Source organism: Saccopteryx leptura, chromosome 8 (genome assembly GCF_036850995.1).
Source record: "Saccopteryx leptura isolate mSacLep1 chromosome 8, mSacLep1_pri_phased_curated, whole genome shotgun sequence".
NCBI classification, from domain to species: domain Eukaryota; kingdom Metazoa; phylum Chordata; class Mammalia; order Chiroptera; family Emballonuridae; genus Saccopteryx; species Saccopteryx leptura.
Window position 1 is genome coordinate 74,270,996 of NC_089510.1, and position 17,626 is coordinate 74,288,621.

The window sequence follows — 17,626 nt, forward strand, 5'->3', positions numbered from 1 at the left end:
AGTTAAACAATTAATAAGCATTGAAGGAATGATGAAAATAGAAGAATCCCCATTTTGAAATCATAGTAAAAATTGGTTCAAGTAAGAATAATCAATGAATGCTAAATCTGAGGGAAAAGGCAATTTGAGGTGAAATAGGACATTTATATTACATCAAAATACCACCCATATAAATTAAAAATGAAAAAATAGTAACTTTTCAATGAAGAAATTGGACAACAGCCTAACTAATCAAAATCAATATCACCAACAAGGTGACTCTCTGGAGATCGGGTTTGGACGTGATGCCTTGAGAAAGACGCGGCATCACTCATGTGATATTACTATGGATAATGCACAGCCTGAGAAAGAACGTGAGGAAATCTCAGAGAGACCCAAAAGGGGGAACATTCTATCAGATAAACAATTAGATTTTCCAAAAACATCAATGTCATGAGAAGAAAGATGTACTGAGATTTAAAAGACTAAAGAGACACAACAGCTAAATCAACACATGATCCTGAACTGGATCTCAGAGTGGGAAAGAAAATGATTATAAAGCACATCACTGGCACAACGGAAACTTGATTCTGGCCTGGAGATTAGATTAGCATTAGTGTTACATTCCCTGAATCTGATAACTAGCTGTAGCTGTGTTCTTATCCATTAGCAGTATGAAGGGGTAAAGGGGCATAGTGTTTGTTACCTACCGTCAAGTGATTTGGAATAATGAAAATAATAATGGGTATGATATAATCACATATATAGATATATGAAGGAGGAGGAGGTGAAGGAAGAGGAGGAGGAAGAGGAGGTGGAAGGGAAGAAGGAGAAAATATATAGGAAAATGTTAAGAACTGACAAATCTGAGGAAAGGGTATTATGGGAGTCCATTGTACTGTTCTTGCAATTTTTCTGTAGGCTTAAGAGTACTTTAAAATCAAAAGGGTTTTCTAATGTTTAAAAACCAAGTACATTGGAGCACTTAGACTCCTAGAACTAGGTTCGAGATGGAGGTACCAGGTGGTATGCAGGGGTGCAGCTCCCGTCAAACCCCAAACCAGACCAGTACAGACCCCACTGCCACACTCACAGGACAAGGAACATCAGCTTGCAGCCCTGACACCCTCACTGGACACCGGCTCAGCTGCAGGCCGCTGCTGCTGTTGATGGAAAGCCCACGCTGGAGCTTCCGCTGCTGCTCCCCACTGTCAGGATGGACTATCTACCACAGCTGCTCTCGTGCCACTGCTGCTCCCACTGTCAGGACGGACTATCTACCACAGCTGCTCTCGTGCCACTGCTGCTCCCACTATCAGGATGGACTATCTACCACAGCTGCTCTCGTGCCACTGCTTCTCCCCACTGTCAGGACGGACTATCTACCACAGCTGCTCTCGTGCCACTGCTGCTCCCACTGTCAGGATGGACTATCTACCACAGCTGCTCTCGTGCCACTGCTGCTCCCACTGTCAGGATGGACTATCTACCACAGCTGCTCTCGTGCCACTGCTGCTCCCACTGTCAGGATGGACTATCTACCACAGCTGCTCTCGTGCCACTGCTGACCCCACTGTCAGGATGGACTATCTACCACAACTGCTCTCGTGCCACTGCTGCTCCCACTGTCAGGATGGACTATCTACCACAGCTGCTCTCGTGCCACTGCTGCCCCCACTGTCAGGATGGACTATCTACCACAGCTGCTCTCGTGCCACAAGTTCCAGTTCAAAGTGGGGGTAGGTGTGGCTGGTTGGTGTAGCCAGGTGACACACCCATACCTTAGCTGCAAGGTAACCTGGGAAAGCTTGTATCTGCTTACTACCAAGACTCCAAAAGTGGGCATGTTTCCACCTATAGAGATTAGATTTGGAAAAATTTAAAAATAAAAAGCCAATGTCCACTATAACATGGTATAGATATTACTTGAAAGTAAAATAAACACCTGTCTATCTTGACTTAAGTCTAGTCTTCCATGAGGGGTAAGAGTTAAAAAACATAATTTTCTTTAAGCCCTGTACTTATCTGTTACTACTAGCTTTTCCATGCAGGCCTGTGGGAGAACAGTGTAAAGCTAGACTATATTGGTCCGTTCCAGCATGAAGCAAAGAAGAGCAGAATGATCCCTCCACCGTTCATCTATGTCCAACTACTTCTCAATGCTACTCACTTTGAGAAATTGGAAATAGCCCTGTGAAGAATTTAGTAATTAATCAAGAAATTAAAATGCATATAATGAACCTTAATGATAAGAACTTTTGTCCCTCCACATGCAGGAAGTTAATGTGGAAAACGACACATTCGTGTTTCATATTCACCCAAAGGATGATTATAATCAAGATGCCCTATGCATTTGAGTCATTAATATTGATATGTACTTATTATACCAAATTTATGTAAAACAAAAAAGGAGTGTTCTTAAGCTTGGGGCAAGATTAAATGAGAATAGAATTCTGGAAGTATAAAGGTCTTTAGAATTCACATAGCACAACTTTGTCATTTCACATATGAGGAAACTGAAGGCTAGGATTTGATGGAATTAATTCTGGATTAATTTCTTTTCTCCAAAATGAGACAACAAACAAACAAAAGAAAGTATGCTAAAAGGCTTTTGATGGCATGCATGGTACATTGCTTAATAACCCCGCACATATGAAGAAGCTACAAAAACGCAGTGATTAACAGCTTAAGGTCCTGGATCAGACAGCCCCAAGTTCAAGTTCCAGCTTCACCATGTGTTATCTGTGTGATATTGCTCTAATGCATTTTCCTGTCTAAACCTGACTTTCCTCATTTGTGATATGGAGATAATAAATGTACCCACACACTGTGATGACTTTGTAAAGATTAGCTCTGATGTTTTTATAGAGCTGGCAAAGGACTTCCTGCGCGCTGTGTGGAAGGAGGAGCTCGGCCATGGCAGTGCCTGTTCCGCTGGGCTGTCGACATTGGTGGCAGGTGCTTGGTTTGCTCGTTCTCTCACAGTTCTGGATTTTCTTTTTTCATCTACTCATCCCCAAACTTTTGCCTTCCGTGGACTGAATATTTACTCAGCTTTTAATATTTCACTCAGATGTTATCTCCTCAATGAGTACTGCTCTGCGCCCCCACCAGCACCCTTCCACCCTCCCCCAGAAACGATGCAAAATGAGGGATGTCTTCCTTGGCACCTTATACACCCTGTTTCCCCAAAAATAAAGCCTAGTGCATTTTTTTTCAAGCTTAGATATATAAGGCCTCCCCCTGAAAATTAGACCTAGTGTGTCTTTAGGAGCAAAAATTAATATAAGACACTGGCTTATTTTTGGAGATACAGGATAGATTTGTACATGGAAATAGAGTCACAAGAAATTCTTGATGGAAGTCAGAGTTTGGCTGGTTAAGCTGATGTTTGTGATGACATGACTACAGTATACTAATAAATGTTAATTTTTTTCAACAATAAATGTAAATTCTTGTTCATGGAAAAATAAGACATCCCCTAAAAATAAGACCTAGCACATCTTTAGGAGCAAAGATTAATATAAGACACTGTCTTATTTTCAGGGAAACACGGTACATCATTAATACCATAATTGACCTATGGCTTTAGTTTTTATTTTTGTCAGTCTCCCCAACTAGTGTAAGTCTATATATGACAGTGACTATATGCAAGACATCTTTATATCTCTGGAGACTAGTAGTGCTAGGTACAAGCTATTAATGTAGTATGTATTAAACAAAAGAATTGGGGAATGAATGGATCAAAGAATGAATGTATAAAATACTTAGAAGAGTCCTTCACTGTTCTGAATAAGAACTCTAAAGTGGGATGTTCTTCCTGATTCTAAGACACACATAGACCCAGGATCTGGTCTATTCCCATGAGTTTCAGGAGCGAATGTATATCAACTGAATTTCCACACACTTGAAAGGGAATCAATTACAGGAAAACCTTATAAACCTTATAATTATATTGCCACTGTAATTAACCAACACCCTGCTGTCAAAGCAGTCCACACAGTTTAATGGGTTCAACCTCCTTAAAGCGTGAGGACAGCCTGGTGCTGAAATTTTAAAAATATAATAAATTCTCTTAATGGTGTTTAACTATATCTCTAACTGGCCAAGGTCATTTGGAATTAGAGTCTATGTCTTTAAGGTTCTAGAACACCTTCTTACTATCTCAGCTAGTTGTCAACAGTGATTTTGATTATAGGACTAACACACGCACCCCTGAGACCTCTGAGACAACAGAACACCATAGTTAGAACTGTCCTAGGAGACCGCCATATGCTTGTACCCAGTTGTAAGGGATCTTTACACCTCCAGCCCAGTTACATGCCCACGCACACCCATACACACGCACACTTCACACTTTTTTCATGGATCCAAGGATGGAGCTGCACTCACAGTGGTCATCCAAGGGATGTGTCCATCTTTTGAACCTATCTAAATATGGAGACCTTATTATTATGTCTCCCACAGCTACTCTGGTATAAGACCTTGAGACACAGAGGCATAATTCTTATTCAGATACGGGGTAAAAAGATCTCAAAATCACATGTCAAAACTCTCTCTAATAAGAAAGAAGAAGTAACTATGTCAGTGATATGTGCTACCAAATTATAAAAAGAGACCCTCTCTGGAAAGGTCAAATACACAAAGACTCTCCTTTTCCCTGAAGGACACAATCCCACTCACAAACACAATTTGGTAAATGGAGTTAGTTAGAGGGCTGGATTTCAGACATGATTTGTGCTGCTTCATTCAGACAGACATCCTTGTGCAACTAGATGAATGGCTCTGAAGAGAGTCTCCTCTACCAACGATCGTGTGTGTGTGTGTGTGTGTGTGTGTGTGTGTGTGAAGGTGTATGATGAAAGGTAAAAAAAAAAAAATGAGTTCTATTTTACCAAAGATATTCAAACACAGATTGGATGTAAGTTTGCTAATGTCTTTATTAAAGAGGATTACTGGCTTTCCTTCCAGCACTAGGATTCTATTATTATCTGGCCCTTATTTAATGACATGATGCGTCTCTGAGTGTTTGGTCAGGGCAGATCTCCTTAGCGTACTAGTAACCATATCATGGAAAATAAATTCAAAAGCTTTGCTAATATCAAGGTATTTATTTCTTATGAAGTCAAAGATCAACCTCTCTTAATTCTTCAGAAGATATGCTGTTTGGGAGGCTTCTGCTGTATTTCTCTTCATTCCACGAATAAAAGATACTTTTCTACAAAGCTATCTCCAATATGGCAGAATTCTCAACTGTGATAGGAAACTGATCCTCTCTGCTACAGTACTCACTTTTTTGAGAGTCACATAAAAGTTAATCTTTAGAGTGCTTCAGTTGGCAAAGGGGAGATATTTTATCTTTGTCAGGCCGATGAAGGGAACGCAGTGCGCAGGGTTTGCTTCACCAAAACTTCTACATCGAGTCAGTTGGGGACTGAGAACCAGAACCTGAGTCTTTTGATTTTTTACTCTATTGTTTGAGTTTGCTTAGAAAATTCTGTCCACATCTCCACATCAGTACCTCAGCTATTACAAAATGACTCAACTAGGATTTTGCAAGTTTTCGGGAACATTGCATAGCCTTGGACAATAGAAATCTCTGATGCGTGTTTCCTACCATTTCCACAAGACGGATGCTAAATCCATTCAGCTTTGTCAATTCCCTGACCTCAATATCTATATATATTAACTTAGGACTTGAGAATACCTTTATTTGTGATGGGGTGTACTCTCCTAGTGAAGCATCCATCTTTTTGTGATGAAGCCTCCCCAGAATCAATAATGCCCTAGAGACGGGGAAAATAGTGAGACTGCAGGATTACCTGGAGCTCAGAAGCCCGTTGTAGAGTCACTGTGCCGTATGTGTAGAAGCAGAATCTTGGGTTGTGTATATTAACTAAGCCAGAATATGCCCCCAAAATCTGTCACATAAATATTTTACTTTAATGTAGGTTTCTATATTATGTTTACTATTTCAAAAAAATATTCAAAAATAGTATGGTGGCAAACCAAATGCTTTCTTGTTTTACTTAGGTGCTTTAACTGCTATTGAACCCATCTTTAAATACCTGACATTAGTATTGAAAATTTAATCACTACTTATTTGGGAGACATCTTTTAATTTCTTTTGCTCGTAGAAAATTATTGTTTGCAGGAAGAGAAAATATCAACTTTGTCAACAGAAAACTTTGAAATAGCAGGATAAAGACTACTGTGAAGGAAATATGCATAGATTTTACTAATCTCATTTGATATTAAAATATCTACTTAAAATAGAACCACTCTTTCCTAAATTATGAAAATTAATTTTGAACTTCTGTTTATTTTAGGAGAGGAAGGCCTAGAAGTAACATTATAAAACATTATAAAAATCAGAATATGATAGTATTGATCAAGTAACTCAATGTAAAATTAAAGGTATAAAAATAAAAATTATATTTTCTTTCATAGTTGATCTTGTTAAAATTAATTTTTTCAGGGATAAACTTCTAGTGCATTATTCTGATTATGGCCTGGTTTCAGAATCAGTGACAATATACAGATGATGTATAACAGAATTGTACACTTGAAACCTACATAATTCTATTAACCAATGTCCACCCAATAAATTCAATTAAAAAATAAAAGATAGAATCAATGAGAAAAGAATTTAAACATTTTGTGTTATATCAAAGAAGTATTAATCTAATTAATATTCTATTTTAAAAGTACAAATATCTACACTAGCTTATCAAAAATTATTTTACCTATGGCTTTTATTGCACATAATTCTACCACTTATAATAAATGTCTAAATGAATAGTCAACCATTTTGCAGGTAAAGAAATGTTAAAGTGACTAAAAGCTGAAAACATAATTAACCTGGCATCTATACTTATCCTAAGTATATATCTACAAACCAATTATTTCTTCCCTAATAAACAGCAGCATCACTAACTGACCACTTTTATCTGATCCATCAAAGTCAACTTTTTCTAAACTAGACTCATGACCACCAGCAACCTTAATAAAACCTGTCTCCTCTCTTTTCTTCAATTCTTTAATAATACCACCACCTTCTCAATTACCTAAGTCAGAAACCTGGGAATCATTCTCTCCTCTTTTCCCTCGTTCTCTAAATCAAATCTAAATACTCTAGCACTAAAAAATAAAAATAAAAAAATCAGTAAATACATGCATACATACATAAATGATCTTGCACTTACTTCCTAATTCACTCCTGATCTGCCCTACCTCACAGCCACCACTTAGCTCGCTTTACCATCTTTATTTGAAGTCATTGTAGACACCCCCTGACTAACCCTTTTGTTGCCACAGTCACATGTATCATACCACACTCTTCACTACAACATGAATTTGATTAGATTACTCTTCTATTTAAAGCTCTTTCAAGAACACCATTATCTATAACAGTGCTTTTCCAAGCACAATCATCTCTAGAATTTTTATCTATAATACTTAAAAATGCACATTCCTGGGCCCCACTGCAGCCCTGTTGAATCAGACTCCATGAAAATAAAGACTAGTAATCTGCACTTTAACACTGGGTAACTTCAGTGCACAATGAAATGTGAAAAATGTGGCCTCCAGAATAAAATATGACTTGTAAGGCCTACTTATTTGGCCTTGTCTACAGCTCCCCCATAAATACCCTGGACTTTATTTAGCCTTGCTAAATTTCAGTGCTTCACCAAACTACACCTGTGCTTCTTCTATACCTCTGGCCTTCTCTGATGATGTTCTCTCCTGACCAGAACACTCACCATCTTACCCGCTTAGCTAATACTTCCTCATCCTTCAAAACTCCCTCCAAGGAGTTTTCCCTGGAAACTCAGCCTTTGCAGACCTCTGTCTCATCCCCACTTACCATGATCTCTGATGAACTTTCCTTTCTGTGTCTTGTTCATCTTTTTTTAATAGAGTTTATTGAGGTGATAATGGTTAATAAAATTATATAGGTTACAGGTATAATATTCTATACATCATCTGTATATTACTCCCCAGTCAAGTCTCCTCCCACCATCATTTATCCCCTTTCCTCTCCTACCTCCCACCTCTCCACTCTCTCCCTTCCCTCTGGTAATCCCATACTGTTCTCTATGATGGTTTTGGGGGGTTTTTTTACAGAGACAGAGAGAGGGGCAGATAGAGACAGACAGATAGGAATGGAGAGAGATGAGAAGCATCAATCATTAGTTTTTCGTTGTGACACCTTAGTTGTTCATTGATTACTTTCTCATATGTGCCTTGACCGTAGGGCTATAGCAGAGTGAATGACCCCTTGCTCAAGCCAGAGACCTTGCATCCAAGCTGGTGAGCTTTTGCTGAAACCAGATGAGCCCACACTCAAACTGGCAACCTCGGGGTCTCGAACCTGGGTCCTCTGCATCCCAGTCTGACGCTCTATCCACTGCGCCACCGCCTGGTCAGGCTGTTTGTTTGTTTGTTTGTTTGTTTTTGTTTACTTCCTTCAACTTTTCCCCCTAGTCCCCAAATCTCTCCCTTCTGACAGCTGTCAGTATGTTCTCTGTTATTTATGTGTCTGTTTCTATTTTGTTTGTTAGTTTATTTATTTCATTAGATGCCACATATAAGTGAAATTGTATGGTTTATTTCTGACTGGCTCATTTCACTTAGCATAATAATCTCCAAGACTATCCATGCTATTCAGAAGATTTTCTTCTTCTTTATGGCCCTATAGTATTCCACTGTCTAAACATACCACAGGTTCTTTTATCCACTCATCTACTGATAAATACTTGGGCTGCTTCCAAATCTTGGCTGTGGTAAATAACACTGTAATGAACATAGAGTGCATATGTTCTTTTGAATCAGTGTTTTAGATTTCTTCAAATATATTCCCATAACTGGAATCACTGGATCATAAGGCAGTTTCATTTTTTAATTTTTTGAGGTAACTCCATACTGCTTTCCACAGTGGCTGCACCAATAGGTATCCCCACCAGTGGTGCGCAAGGGTTCTCTTTTCTCTACACCCTTGCCAACACTTGTTTGTTGATTTATTGGTGATAGCCATTCTGACTGATATGAAGTGACAACTCATTGTGGTTTTAGTTTGCATTTCTCTGATTATTAGCAACATTGAGCATCTTTTTTTTTTTTTTTTTTTTTTTTTGCATTTTTCTGAAGCTGGAAACGGGGAGAGACAGACAGACTCCCGCATGCGCCCGACCGGGATCCACCCGGCACGCCCACCAGGGGCAACACTCTGCCCACCAGGGGGCGATGCTCTGCCCCTTCCGGGGGTCGCTCTGCCGTGACCAGAGCCACTCTAGCTCCTGGGGCAGAGGCCAAGGAGCCATCCCCAGCGCCCGGGCCATCCTTTCTCCAATGGAGCCTTGGCTGTGGGAGGGGAAGAGAGAGACAGAGAGGAAGGAGGGGGGTGGGGGTGGAGAAGCAAATGGGCGCTTCTCCTATGTGCCCTGGCCGGGAATCGAACCCGGGTCCCCCGCCCGCCAGGCGACGCTCTACCGCTGAGCCAACCAGCCAGGGCCAAAATTGAGCATCTTTTCATATGTCTACTGGCCATCTGCATGCCTTCTTTGGAGAAGTGTCTATTCAGGTCTTTTGTCCATTTTTTAAATGGGCTGTTTGTTTTATTGGTGTTTAGTTGTGTAAGTTTTTTTATACATTTTGGATATTAACCCCTTATCACATGTATCATTGGTGAATATGTTTTATCACTTAGGGGGTTGGCTTTTTATTTGTTAATAATTTCCTTTATGATGCAAAAAGTTTTTAGTTTAATGCAGTCCCCTGTGTTTATTTTTCTTTTGTTTCCTTTGCCCAAGAAGATATATCAGAAAAAAAATATTGCCACAAGAAATGTCCAAATCTAACATTTAATTCTTTATTATGGTTTTAAGACTAATATTTAAGTTTTTAATCCATTTTGAGTTTCTTCTTATAAATAGTGTAAGAAGTAAGAAGGTAGTTTATTATAATTTTTTGTATATATCTGTCCAATTTTTGTAACACCATTTATTAAATAGTTTATCTTTACCTTATAATATATATTCTTGCCACTTTGTTAAATATTAACTGACCATACAGACATGGGTTTATTTCTGGGCTCTCTATTTTGTTCCATTGATCTACATGTTGGTTTTATGCCAGTACTAACTTGTTTTGATTACTGTAGCCTTGTAGTAGAATTTGATAACAGGTTACCTGATTCTTTTTACTTTATCTTTCTCAAGATTGCTGTGGCTATTCAGGATGTTTTATGGGTTTGTATAACTTTTTGAAATAATTGTCCTAATTCTGTTAAATGTGCCACTGGTGTCTTGCTAGGAATTACATTGAATCTACAGATTGCTTTGGGTAGTATAGTTATTTTAATGATGTTAATTCTTCCTATTCATGAACAAGGTATATGCTTCCACTTATTTGTATCTACTTCAATTTCTTTTCTTCAGTGTCTTACAATTTTCTGAATACAAGTCTTTTACAACCTTGGTTAAATTTATTCCTAGGTACTATAATGTTTTTGAAGCAATTGTGAATGGTAGCATTTTCTTAGCTTCCCTTTCTGATAGTTTATTATTGGTGTATAAAAATGCAACTGATTACTGGATATTTTGTATCCTATTCTACTCCTTTACTGAATTCATCTATCTGTATTAGTAGTTTTTTGGTGAAATCTTTAGGATTTTCTATACAGTATCATATCATCTGCAAATAATGACAGTTTTATTCCTACCTTTCCAATTTTGATTCCTTTTATTTCTTCTTGTCTGATTGCTGTGGCTAAGACTTTCAGTACTATGTTGAATAAGAGTAGTGAAAGCCAACATTCCTCTTTTGTTTCTAATCTTAAGTGAAATACTTTTTTTGTTGTTGTTATTGCCCACTAACTATAATGTTGACTGTGGTTTTGTCATATATGGCCCTTATTATATTAAGGTATGTTCTTTTTATTTCTGCTTAGCTGAGGGTTTTTATCATAAATGGTGCTGGATTTTACCAAATGCTTTTTCTGCCTCTATTGATATGATTATGTGGTTTTTGTCTTTCATTTTGCTTCTGTAGTGTAACATGTTTACTGATTTGCCAATATTGCACCAAGCCTGCATCCCTTAAGTAAAGCCCACTTGATCATGGTGTATGATCTTTTTAATGTGCTGTGGATCTGGTTTACTACTATTTTGTTGAGGGTTTTAAGATCTATATGTTAATCAGAAATGTTGGCCTATAATATTCTTTTTTGTAGTATCTTTATCTGGTTTAGGAATTAAGATAATGCTGGATTTGTAAGATGAGTTTGGGAATCTTCCTTCCTCTTTAATCTTTTAGAATATTTTGAGAAGGATAGGTGTTAGTTTTTTGAATGTTTAATAAAATTTACCCAAAAAGTCATCTGGCCCAGTACTTTTGTTTGTTGGGTGTTTTTTGATTACTACTTTAATTTCATTAGTTGTAATCTGTCTTTCCAGAATTTCTGATTCTTCCTGATTTAGTTTTGGAAGATTATATGTTTCTAGAAGTGTATTCATTTTATCTAACTGTCCAATTTTTTATGATATAGTAGTTAATAATATTTTCATACAATCCTTTGTATTTCTTTGGTGTCAGTTGTTACTTCTCTTTTTTAATTACTCATTTTATTTATTAGGGTCCTCTCTAGTTTTTTGTTTTGTTTTGTTTTTTTACGTGAAAGGCAAGGAGGCAGAGACAGACTCCCTCATATGCTCCGACAGGGATCCACTCAGCAAGCCCAGGCAATGCTCTACCAGGCTGTCCCACAGCTCTATTGCTCAGCAACCAAGCTATTTTAGCACCTGAGGCCGAGGCCATGGAGCCATCCTCAGTGCCTGGGGACAACTTTACTCAGACCATTTGAGCCGTGGCTGCAGGAGGGGAAGAGAGAGAGAGAGAGAGAGAGGGAGAGAGAGAGATGGAGAAGGTTGGAGAAGCAGATGGTTGCTTCTCCTGTGTGCCCTGACCAGGAATCGAACCTGGGACTTCCACAAGCTTAGCCAACACTGTACCACTGAACCAACTGGCCAGGGCCCTCTTTCATTTTTCTTGATGAGTCTGGTTAGTTTGTCAATCTTATCTTTTCAAAGGACCAGCTCTCGGTTTCACTGACCTTTTGTATTGTTTTTTAGACTCTATTTCATTTATTTTTGCTCTGGCCTTTATTATTTCCTTACTTCTACTTATTTTGGGCTTCGTTTGTTGTTCTTTTTCTAGTTAATTTAAGTGAAAGTTAGATTGTTTATTTGAGAGTTTTCTTGTGTCCTGAGATAAGCCTACAATTTCCCTCTTAGAACTGCTTTCACTCTCTTAATTTTGAGTGTTGTGTTCTCATTTTAATTTATTTCAAGGCATCTTTTGATTTCTTATTTGATCTCCCTGTTAACCCATTTATTGTTTAGTAACATGTTAGTTTGCCTCCATGTCTTTGTGTGGTTGTTGGTTTTTTTCTTGTGATTGATTTCTAGTTTCATACCGTTATGGTCAGAGATGCTTGATATAATTTCAACCTTCTTAAATTTATTGAAATTTGTTTTGTGTCCTAACATGTGGTCTATCCTGGAAAATGTTTTGTGTGAACTTTACAAGAAAGTATATACTGCTGCTTTGAGGTGAGATGCTCTGACGATGTCAATTAAATCCATCTGATTGTGTGTGCCTTTTAAGGCTGCTGTTTCTTTATTTTCTCTCAGGGAAGATATAGCCATTAATGTCAATAGGGTGTTAAAACCCCCTACTATAACTGTATTGTTGTTGATCCCCCCCTTTATGTCCATCAATAGTTGCTTTATATATTTAGGTGCTCCTATATGGGGTACATAAATGTTTACAAGGGCTACACCCTCTTGTTGGATTCCTCCCTTTATCATTAAGTAGTGTCCTCTTTGTCTCTTATTATAGGTTTTGTTTTAAAGTCTATTTTGTCAGATGTAAGTACTGCTACCCCAGCTTTTTTTTTAATTTCCATTTGCATGAAATATCTCTTTTCATCTTTTTACTTTTAGTCTGTGTGTATCTTTTGTTCTAAAGTGGGTCTCTTGTAGACAGTACATATATGGGTCTTGTTTTCTTATACATTAAGCTACCATATATCTCTTGATCAGAGCATTTAAATAATTTATACTTAAAGTGATTATTGATAAGTATGTATTTACTGCCATTTTATTCTTTTAACTGTGTTGCTCTGTTTCTTTTCTTTTTTATCTTCTTAAGGAAGACCCTTCCTGTAACATTTTTTGTTATCATGGTTTGGTGGTAATGAACTTTTTAAACTCTTTTATTTTTCTTTTTTTGCCTGGGAAGTTCCTTATTTCTCCTACAATTTTAAATGATAGCCTTGTTGGTTAAGGTAGTTATTGTTGTCAGTCTTTTCTTTTCATAACTTTGAAAATTTCATGCCAATCCTCTGGCCTGAAATATTTCTGTTGAGAAATCAGCTGACAATCTAATGGGAGCTCTCTCATAGATAACTCTTTCTCTTGCTGCTCTTAGAATTTTCTCTTTGGCATTTTAATTATGATATGTTTTGGTGAGGGCCTTTTTGGGTTCATTTTGTTTGGGGCACTCTGAATTTACTGGACTTGTATGTCTTTTTCCTTCACCAAGTTAGGGAAGTTTTTAGTCATTATTTCTTTAAATAGGTTTTTGATCCCTTGTTTGCTTTCTTCTTTTTCTGGTACCCCTATGATGTGAATATTGGTATACTTCAAGTTGTCCCAAAGGTCCCTTAAACTATCTTCATTTTTTAAGTTCTTGTTGCTCTGATTAGGTATTGTTCTGCAACCTCATCTTCCAAATTGCTGATTCAATCCTCTGCTTCATCTTACCTATGGTTTACTCCTTCTAGAGTATTCTTTATTTCAGATATTGTATTCTTACAGTCTGATTGGTTCTCTTTTATGATTTCTATATCCCTTTTCATGCTGCTGTAGTTCTCACTAAGTTTCATTCTTTGTAGTTCTTACTAAGTTTCTTGAGCATACTTATAACCATTCTTTTTTAACTCTATGTGTGATAAATTGCTTACTTCCATTTTATTCAGCTCTTTTTTTCTGGAGATTTTTTCCTGTTCTTTCATTTGGGGAATGTTTCTCTATCTACCCATGTTGACTGCTTCTTTGTGTTTACTTCTATGTATTCGCTAGATCTGTTATGACTCCCAGTCTTGGTAGGGTCGCCTTATATAGTAGGTGTCCTATGGGACCCAGTAGCACAGTATCCTTGATCACCTGTGCTGGGTACTCCAGCAATGTCTCTTCTATGAGTTATATGGACTCTCCTGTTGAAATTTAATCTTGATTGCTATTGGCCTGTTTGTATATGGGTCAACCCTTAGGTTGGCTAACTATGAGGATCTACCATGACCACAGTGTGTAAGCTGCTGTACAGGTGCTGATAACACAGAGTGGAATTCACATCTGTAGGTTCTGGTGCCTCCTTTTAGATATGCCACTGGTGAAGCTAATTGCCTGCTGTGATGTTATCTGAAGCTGGCCACTGGGTACATTAACCCTGAACCTCTTGGGAGGGACTCTTTTTCAGGTCAGTGTCAGAGACTGCCCATGAATGGCCCTGGGAAACATGTTTGGAGCTATAAAGCAATCCACAGTTTGTGGCTGCTTCTGTTGGGCCTTGGTGTGCATAGGAAGAATCAAGCTGTTCACCAATGCTGGCTTTTACCAGCTCCAGGCCCAGGGTGGGGACAACAAAAGTCCCAAGGTACCCTAAGATCCAGACCATCTGTCACAGACAGAGCCTATGATGGTACTCAAGTTGCATTAGGTGTTCTCAATGAGTCACCTGGTAAGGGTAAGTGGTGTTCACCAGATTTATACAGTTTCAAACTCAGTGCTGTGTCTGAAGTGGCTCAACAAATATCCTAACTTACAGTATATCTGGCTGCCACCTACTGAGTGCTCTCACACCTCTGTGGTGAAGCCTGGTCTCAGGGAGCCATCTGGGTAAGGCCAGCAGAGTTCATCAGGCCCAAAAGACCGAGATTTGGATGTGTGAAGGGGGCTCTGTACTGCTTGGGTGTGCAAGGAAAATATGGCTTCTGTTCTAGAGCTACATAACTCAGTCTTTTCCAGATCCTGCTGGGAGAAGCCTAAGCTCTGCAGGGTGGGACTGTTAGGAATCAGGAGCAAGGGAGGTGCCAGTCAGCCTTGGTAGAAGGTGGAAGAAATGGCCGCAGTCCCAAAGGCACACGATTCAATCTGTCCCAGATTCTGCCCAGACCTCGGCATGGCAGAGCCACCAGGAGTTTGGAGGTATAGTTGCCAGGAGCCTAGCAGATCTCCTGTGAAGAGAAGAAGCCAATCTGGTTCATAGACAAGTTGGGATAATGGTCCCCATCCCCAAGAAACACAACTCAGTGACAGACACCCCCTGAATCTGCCCCAACATTTATACCCTGGCCCAGCCATCTGACTCTGCAGCAGGACATAAGTTCCACAGGATGGGATGAGAGAGAGTCTAGAGTGTGGGACTATTTCTTTCTCCAAGCCTGATGCCATGTGAAGGTGAAGGCTCCACACAAGAAAAATGGTGTCCGCAGTGCGAAAGTATTACTCAGCCTAGGGGCCTCAGTGGCTATCCCCTCAGCTCTCTCCCAGAGCCACAAACCTCAGTCTTTCCTTGCATGACTTTAGTCTGCTTTGGCCTCCCTCCACCAGAGGCCAAGGTGAATGGTTGTGAATGAAATTTTGTGTGTTGGCCCTTTAAGAGTCTACTTGGGTCTCTAACAGACTGACATCTCTACCTGGCAGACAGAATCCCCATTAATTTTCACAGCCAGATATTATGTGGGTATCTCGTCCCAGCTCTCATACTCTGGGTTAGGGATCCTGGTGTAGAGTGAAACTCCACACTGCTCAGGAAGAACCTTACAGCTAAGATATCTCTCCACAATTTCAGCCATCACCAATGGGTGCAGGTTCAGCCCTTTTTGCATCTCTACCTTTCTTTCCAGTATCAATGTGGCTTCTTCTGTAAATCTTTGGTTATAAGACTTTTATTTTCATTTAGTCTCCAGTTGGTTATTCAGGTTATTGCTCTATAGTGTAGTTGTAATTTCAGTTTGGTCCTGGGAGAGGGTAAGTGTAGCATTCACCTACCTTGCCACCATCTTGGATCTTGTTCATCTTTTTAACCCTGGCACCTAACACAGAGCCTGCTTATGGTAGGGGTGCAATACATGTAAGTCATGAGTCATTGAACTAGTTTATCATTTAGTTACCCTTAATTAATCTGTTCTGATTAATTAAAACTTCTAGAAATTTCTATAGACTATTATAGATTGAGCATTTTATCTAGTCTCTTTGAAGTTAGAATGAAATTAAATTATCAAAATAAATTATTCCCTTTAAAAATTAATTAATCCTTAGTAATGCATTCACATTCCTGTATGATTAATTTTAAAGGGGTTATGGACACAGGTATAAGGAATCAAATAAGGCATATGAGCCAGCAGGCAAAAGAATTGGATTTTAGGTCTTCTTCTGCCCTAACAAGAGTAGGATTTGGGAAACAGTTCTCAATCTTTATAAATCTCAGTTTTCTCATCCACAAAATAAGTAAATAGAATCTTAAACTTTCCTCAGTATTATTATTTTGTTATTCTAAATTAAAATTTAATTAATTAATATTTTGATATATTACTTAAAGGGGAAAAAAGCAGTCTCAATAAAAGATATGTAGAGTTTTTCATCTACATATATATGAAATTGAATCTTGGAAAGAAAAAACTATTGATTTAACTTTACCATAACGTGATGCTAATATTATATTTGGTTTACTTTTTTTACTCAGTTTTAATATTTTGCCATGCAAGTTTGAATTTTTTGTTTATCAGTTAATTGCATGAGTTGCTTATTATATTAAATAATGACCATTTGTTATTTATCCCAATGAATTATACTATTATGAGTGAAAGGAATGTCAGGACATTATTTGAGAAGATGATCTTTACATTTTCTTTATGGTTTTCAAAGACATGGGGAAATTTTTTGAGTTAGGTATTAGTCCAAGTTATAGTACTCCCTACTTACTTCAGTGGTCTTATACAAATTTCTTATCCTCTCTGAGCATCTCAAAGTAGAAAATTAAAGTGTATAGTTAGTCACACAAAAGCCTGATCTCTTGATTTCTGACTCATGCCAACAAGAACACAGAACTGTTGCCAAAATTGAATACTGGATTTTCTGCTTAAGAAATATCCTTTAGTAAAGAGGGGGGATAAATTGTGATAAAAAAAAAAAGACTTGGCATGGGATGTTGAACACACCATATAGTATACAGATGATGCATTATAAAATTGTACAACTGAAACCTATATAATTTTTTTAAATACCCTTTATATTATTGAAAGTAAAAATGGTTTTCTCATAATATTCAATATAGAGTGTTTCATTAAAACAGAGGCTAGCACTTCTCTCTTTTTTAATTTTACTATAAGATTATTATAGTGGAAATTATACTCTCAAAATATGTAATTAAAGGAATAAGTTAGTTGCAGTAAGAAGTATTTCTATTTCCTTTCATCTCTCTGATTTCCTCAGTGAAACCCAGAGAGATGCAGATATTGGTGTGCTGCTTATCTAATACAGCTGCAGCTCCTCAGTAAACCACTTTGGTATATTCATTTACA

The 17,626-nt window shown here is 38.1% G+C and overlaps 1 protein-coding gene across 4 annotated transcripts in view; it reads left to right on the forward strand.

Annotated features, from left to right (window-relative positions):
- PEX5L (peroxisomal biogenesis factor 5 like) overlaps positions 1-17,626 on the forward strand; it is a 270,558-nt gene that overhangs the window by 10,416 nt on the left and 242,516 nt on the right. The gene's annotated exons all lie outside the window — the stretch shown is intronic.